The sequence below is a fragment of the Nicotiana tomentosiformis genome, chromosome 8, assembly GCF_000390325.3.
Source record: "Nicotiana tomentosiformis chromosome 8, ASM39032v3, whole genome shotgun sequence".
Classification (NCBI taxonomy): Eukaryota; Viridiplantae; Streptophyta; class Magnoliopsida; order Solanales; family Solanaceae; genus Nicotiana; species Nicotiana tomentosiformis.
In genome coordinates this window covers 14,358,692-14,366,707 of record NC_090819.1, presented here as the reverse complement: position 1 = coordinate 14,366,707, position 8,016 = coordinate 14,358,692, and positions in this window count along the sequence as shown.

The window sequence follows — 8,016 nt, the reverse complement described above, 5'->3', positions numbered from 1 at the left end:
CTACAGAGACTCCGGCTATTGATTTAGTGCCCGTAGTTCGGGAGTTCTCTGATGTATTTCTCTCAGATCTTCTAGGTATGCCACATGATCGTGATATTGATTTCTGTATTGACTTGGCTCCAGATACCCAACCTATATCTATCCCACCGTATCGCATGGCTCCAAAAGAATTGAAAGAACAGCTTGAGGAGTTACTACCCAAAGGGTTCGTCAGACCGAGTGTATCGTCTTGCGGTGCACCGGTATTATTTGTGAAGAAGAAGGATGGAACAATGCGGATGTGTATTAATTATCGTCAACTGAACAAAGTCACTATTAAGAACAAGTACATGTTGGCGCATATTGATGATCTAATTGACCAGTTGCATGGGTGCTAGGGTGTTCTCTAAGATCGACTTGAAGTCAGGGTACCATCAGTTGAAGATTCAGAATTAGGATGTTTCGAAGACTGCTTTTCGGACTAGATATGGTCATTATGAGATTCTGGTGATGTCCTTCGGTTTAACTAACGACCCAACAACGTTTATGGATTTGATGAATAGGGTACTTAGGCCATATATTGATTCGTTTGTCATTGTCTTCATTGATGACATTTTGATCTACTCGCATAGTAAGGAGGAGCATGAGCAGCATATGAGAGTAGTGCTTCAGATGTTGCGGGAATAAAAGCTATATGCTAAGTTCTCTAAATGTGAGTTCTTACTTGAGTCTGTAGCATTTTTGGGGCATATTGTATCGGGCGAGGGCATTAAAGTTGATCAAAAATATTGAGGAAGCATCGTCCCACTTCGGCGACTGAGACCAGGAGTTTTTTGGGTTTAGCAGGTTATTATCATCGGTTCGTGGAGGGTTTTTCGTCTATTGCAGCACCTTTGACCAAATTAACCTAGAAGGGTGCTCCGTTCCGATGGTCTGATGATTGTAAGGTGAGCTTTCAAAAGCTTAAGACAGCATTGACTACATCACCAGTGTTAGTGTTGCCTTCCGATTCAGGGATGCATACAGTGTATTGCGACGCTTCATGCATTGGCTTGGGTTGTGTATTGATGCAGGAAGGGCGAGTTATTACATATGCTTCACGTCAACTGAAGCCCCACGAGAAGAATTATCCATTACATGATTTGGAGTTAGCTGCGATTGTTCACGCTCTTAAGATTTGGAGGCATTATCTTTATGGAGTGTCTTGTGAGGTTTACACTGACCATCGCAGCTTGCAGCATTTGTTCAAGCAGAGGGACCTAAGTTTGAGACAGCGCAGATGGCTTGAGTTACTAAAAGACTATGATATTACTATCTTGTATCATCCGGGAAAAGCAAATGTTGTTACAGACGCCTTGAGTAGAAAGGCGGAGAGTATGGGTAGTTTGGCTTTCATTTCAGCAGAGAAGAGGCCATTGGCTTCAGATATTCAGTCCTTAGCCAACAGACTTGTGCAGTTGGATATTTCAAATCCCAGCCGAGTTCTTGCATGTGTTGTAGCTCAGTCTTCACTATTTGAACAGATCAAGGATCGCCAGTATGATGATCCACACTTAATGGTTCTTCGAGAAATGGTACTACGAGGTGGTGCCAAGGAAGTTACTATTGGCGCGGATGGTGTTCTGCGACTCCAGGATCGTCTATGTGTTCCTAATGTGGATGGATTGAGGAAAAAGATCCTAGAACACACAGTTCTCGGTATCCTATTCATCCAGGTGCTACGAAGATATATCGTGATTTGAGGCAGCATTATTGGTGGAGACGAATGAAAAAGGACATAGTTGAGTATGTAGCTAGGTGTCTAAATTGTCAGCAAGTTAAATATGAGCACCAGAAGCCAGGCGGCTTACTTCAGCAGATGACAATACCAGAGTGGAAATGGGAACGCATCACTATGGACTTTGTAGTTGGGTTGCCGCGGACCTTGTGGAAGTTTGATGCAGTTTGGGTCATTGTCGATAGGTTGACCAAGTCGACACACTTTATTCATGTTGTGACTACGTATACTTCAGAGAGGTTGGCCTAGATATATATTCAGGAGATAGTTCGGTTGCACGGCGTGCCAATTTCCATCATATCAGATATAAGCCCTCAATTTACTTCATATTTCTGGAGGGCAGTACAGAGTGAGTTGGGGACCCATGTAGAGCTCAGCATAGCCTTTCATCCGCAGACCGACGGACAATCAGAGCGGACAATTCAGATTTTGAAGGATATGCTCAAGGCATATGTGATTGACTTTGGAGGTCAGTGGGATCGTTTCTTGCCTTTGGCCGAGTTCGCTTATAATAACAGTTACCAATCCAGTATCGAGATGGCTCCATTTGAGGCTTTATATGGTCGGCGATGTCGTTCACCCATCGGATGGTTTGAGCCTGGTGAGGCTAAATTATATGGTACTGATTTGGTGAAAGATGCCTTGGAAAAGGTAAAGTTGATTCAGGAGCAACTTCGTACAGCACAGTCCAGACAGAAGAGTTACGCGGATTAGAAAGCGCGTGATTTATCATTTATGGTGGGTGAAAAAATTCTCTTGAAGGTTTCACCGATGAAGGGAATCATGAGATTTGGGAAAAAGGGGAGATTGAGCCCGAGGTTTATAAGCCCATTTGAGGTGTTGAGACGAGTTGGGGAGGTTGCTTATGAGCTTGCATTGCCTCCCAGCCTATCGGGAGTTCATACGGTTTTCCATGTATCTATGCTCCAGAAGTATCATGCCGATATGTCACATGTGTTGGATTTCAGTACAGTTCAACAAGATAATAGTTTGGGCTATGAAGAAGAACCAGTTGCCATTGTTGATAAACAGGTTCGCCAGTTGAGGTCCAAGAGGATTTCTGCAGTAAAAGTCCAGTGGAGGGGCCAACCAGTTGAGGAACAACTTGGGAGACCGAGAAAAACATGCGGAGCAGATATCCACACTTATTCGGCACTCCAGATATAATTCTAAACTCGTTCGAGGACGAACGTTTGTTTAAGAGGCGGAGAATGTAATGACCCAACCGGTCATTTTAATTTTTAGAACCCCGTTCCTTAAAATAAAATTTCTCATATGTACTTTTAATAATTTATGACTTGCGGGGATGGTTGGTTCGGGATTTAGAAGTGTTTGGGTTGAAATCGGAACACTTGGTTCCTAAGTTGGCTTTAAAAGGCCAAGTTTGACTTCGGTCAATATTTTGAGAAAACGACTTCGGAATAGAATTTTGATAATTTTAACAGTTCCGTATGGTGATTTTGGACTTAGGAGCGTGTTCGAAATTTTATTTGGAAGTCCGTAGTTAAATTAGGCTTGAAATGGCTTAAATAGGAATTTAAAGTTTGAAAGTTTGACCGGGGAGTTGACTTTTTGATATCGGGGTCTGAATCCAGTTTCAAAAAATTTTATAGCTCCGTTATGTCATTTATGACTTGTGTGCAAAATTTGAGATCAATCGGACTTGATTTGATAGGTTTCGACATCGAATGTAGAAGTTGGAAATTCTAAGTTTCATTAAGCTTGAATTGGAGCATGATTCGTGATTTTAGCGTCGTTTTATATGATTTGGAATTTTAAATAAATTCGTATGATGTTTTAGGACTTTTTTGTATATTTGGTTGAGGTCCCGAGGGCCTTGGGTGAGTTTCGGATGGTTAACGGATCAAAAATTGGACTTAAAAAGCTACTGCAATTTTTCCTCTTCTATTTGACATTCTGGGCTGTGATCGAGCCCAGATATCGAGCCCAGAAATCGAGCCCAGGGTTGACGAGGCTCAGGCTCGAGCTTGTGTATCGAAGCCACGATCGAAAGTCCAGCTCGAGGGCCATGATCGAAGGCAAGGCTCGAGGGCTAGGATCAAGACCCAAGATCGAGGGTCACGATCGAAGGCACAGTATCGATGCCATGATCGAGGCCATGACCGAGTCCCAGGCTCGAATCCATGACCGAGTCCCAGGACCGAGACCATGATCGAGGCCATGACCGAAGCCCAGGCTCGAGGGCCACGATCGAGGCCTAATTCCGAAGGCTGCCTGGGCAGTTTATAAAAGAAGGCATTCGTCCCATTTGCCATTTTTGAGTAACTTGAGCTTGAGTAGAGGCGACTTTTGACAGATTTTCAAGGAAAAAGCATTGGGGTAAGTGATTCTAACTTGGATTTGGTCTACATATACAAGTATATCATTATTTTCACCATAAATTAGTGTTTTTAGATTGAATTTTGGAAAATTATAGAAATCTCATAGAAACGAATTTTTGAGATTTTAGTATCGATTCGGAGTCGGATTTAGTGAAATTAGTATGATTGGACTCGTAATTTAATGGGTTATCGGATTTCATAACTTTCACCAGATTCCGAGACGTGAGTCCCATGGACGAATTTTTAATTAATTTCGGGATTTTTAGTGAAAATGTAGTATTTTCTTATAGAATTGATTCCTATTAATTTTAGTGATTGTATCGAATTATTTTTGGTTAGATTCGAGCCAATCGATGTTGGATAATCGAGGAAAAGGCCTACTAGTGGATTAAATTAGAGCAAGACGAGGTAAGTCTCTTGTCTAATCTTGTGAGGGAGAAATTATCCCATAGGTGATTAAATTAAATAATTGTTGCTAATTATGGGAGACGCACGAGGTGACGAGAGTCCGTGCGTGGCTACTATTAATGCTAAAGTTCGGGTAGTTTAGGACTCAAAAGCATGAATTAATTGTGTAAATGGTAGTCCTTACTTAATTAAATTATTCGGTATATATATATATATATATATATATATATATATATATATATATATATATATATATATATATATATGTTGTGAATTGTTAGATAAAAATATTAAGGGATGAAAATCTCATATGCTTGAATTAAATTAATTAATTGTTAAGAGAAATTGTTCTTCCTCCTCAATTTATCTTATAATAAATATACACGCATTCCGCAAGTACATAAGAAAATGTCCTCCTTTCTTGTGGAGCGGGCCGAACGCCTCGGCAGGATAGATGTATCTATGGATCGTGTCGCACGTCCCTCGACAGTGTACACGAAACTCTGGATCGGGCCGTAGGACCTCGGCAGAAATCGTACTTGACAATAATAATAATAATAATTACACGTTTTTTGGACAATTGAATTGTAGCTTGTAAAGCTATTTGATAAATTAGAAATTTATTGAAATTGAATTACAGCTTGTAAAGCTATTTGATAAATTGGGAGTTTTATTGAAATTGAAGGATTTAATTAATAGATTGGAAATTATTGCATTTGAAGGATTTTTATTATTTCTGCTAATTGAATAAATTATTGTTAACTCTGTGAATATGTTGATTTGAATAATTATAATTTATTCTATTTATTATTGTTGACCCTTAGTGAGTGTCAAAGTCGGCCATCTCATCTATACTACTTCGAGATTAGTCTTGATACTTACTGGGTACACGTTGTTTACGTACTCATGCTACACTTGCTGCACTTTTTGTGCAGGATCTGAGACAGATACTAGTGGAGGACCTATCATCGCACATCTTCGTTATCCAGGGGCGTAGTGGTGAGCTGCCTTCTGAGCCGTCCTGCAGCTACCAGTGCCTCTTCTTATATTTTTAAATTCTGTCTATTTTCATTTCAGACAGTACTTGGAGTTTTGTATAATCTACTAGATGTTCATACACTTATGACACCAGATCTTGGCACACACACATTGGTAGAATTGGTGTCTTATTATTTTTTTTGGATTTAAATTTTATTGATATATATTTAATTTATTAGTTGGCTTGCCTAGCTATAGTGTTGGGCGCCATCACGACCTATAGGCTAAATTGGGTCATGACATTCGCTTTCCCTTTCAGCACATATGCGGGATAATTCTATATCTGAACATGCCACAAACTGAGCTTACATTCAGTCCACAGTTCTATGGATGTCACTAAATTCAAAATGTAATTTGCAGTTTCTAGGAAATATTCCAAAAATGAATAAGGCAAATCTGAATAACACTTCATTAATCTATCCATGTCCAAAAGAGACTTATTTCTTCTTTCTACTACACCACTCTATTATGGAGTTTACAGTGTAGACAATTGAGATGTAATCCCTTATTCTGATAAGTAACAAAAGAACTCTTTAGAGAGGTGCTCGCCACTACAATCAAATTGTAGTAACTTAATATATTTTCTTGGTGCTTCTCCGTTTCAATTCTCAAAAACCTTGAATTACTTAAATCATTAAGACTTACGGTGCATCAAATAAATATATTAATATTTTGAGTAATCATTTATGAACGTCACAAAAATACTCAAAATAATCTCTTGCCAGTATGTTCATTTAACTATACAAATCAGAAGGGATTCATTCTAGCTTATCACTAGCTTTATTTCCTTTTGAAGGGAAATATCCTTTAGTCAAATTCCCTTCCAAACAGAATCCACAAGTTGGTAGTGCATCTACTTTCAATGAACATTAAGGTTCATCTTTGACCAACTTGAAATCCTATCCAGATTAATATGACTTAGACAAAAGTACAGATATAAGTTTTACTCAATTTTGAAGAACATATTCTCTTATGAGGTAGACTAATATTGTTCTGTTCAGGAGAGACATTAATATACAATAACAAGTTCATGCATTCATGTACCAGAAGAGACAAAATGTTTATCAAGCTCAATAACTCAAGAGTTATTCAAAAAATAAGACAAATATCCATCTCTTATTTCGCCCAGAAACCAGAATTAAATTCCTTCTAACAAAAGGTACATATATTGCATCCTTTAAATGCAAAGCGTAATTTTGGGTATGTTTCAGATACCCCAAGACTCGTTTCATTGCCATCCAATATATTTGATTGGGATTACTTGTAAACCGACTCAGTTTTCTAATAGTGCATACTATATCTTGTCGCGTACAATTCATAATATACATCAAACTTCCCAATACTCTTGCATAGTCCAGTTGTGAGTCACTTTCACCTTTATTCTTTTGAAGTGCATAACTCACGTCAATTGGAGTCTTGGCAATCTTGAAATCCAATTACTTGAAGTTGTCAAGTACTTTTTCAATGTAGTGAGATTGTGATAATGCTAGACCTTATGGAGTCTTATGAATTCTAATTAATAAGATCACATCAGTAACTCTTAAGTCTTTCATGTCGAATTTGCTAGCCAACATGCGCTTAGTAGCATTGATATCTGCCATATTTTTGCTCATTATCAACATATCATCAACACATAAACAAACAACGACTTCATGACCTGGAGTATTTTTAATGTAAACACATTTGTCACACTCATTGATTTTAAACCCACTTGCTAATATTGTTTGGTCAAATTTGGCATGCCATTGTTTGGGTGCTTGTTTTAGTCCATAAAGCAACTTAGTTAGTTATGCACACTTTCTTTTCTTTACCCGGAATAACAAAACCCTCAGGTTATTCCATGTAAATCTCTTCCTCCAATTCTCCATTTAAGAAAGTTGTTTGAACATCCATTTGATGGATTTCAAGACCATACACGACCGCCAGTGCCACTAACACCCTAATAGATGTTATCCTCGTTACTGGTGAGTAAGTGTCAAAGTAATCAAGGCCTTCCTTTTGTCTATAACCTTTGACAACAAGTCTTGCCTTATATTTATCAATAGTGCCATCGGCTTTTATTTTTCGTTTAAAGATCCATTTCGAACCTAAAGACTTATTTCTTGGAGGAAGATCAACCAATTCCCATGTATGGTTATCCAAAATTGATTGAATCTCACTATTGACTGCCTCTTTCCAAAATACTGAATCAGAAGATGATATAGGTGCTTTGAACGTTTGAGGCTCATTTTCAAGCAAGAATGTCACAAAATCGGATCCAAAGGAAGTAGATGTTCTTTGACGTTTACTACGCCTTGGATATTCATTACTTGGAGGATTTTTCTTTGGTTCTTCCCGTGGTCGTTTAGCTCTTTCACTTAACGACTCGCATTCAGTTTTATACGGATAGATGCTTTCAAAGAATTTAGCATTATCTGATTCAATTACCGTATTAACATGAATTTTGGGATTATCAGATTTATGAACCAAAAA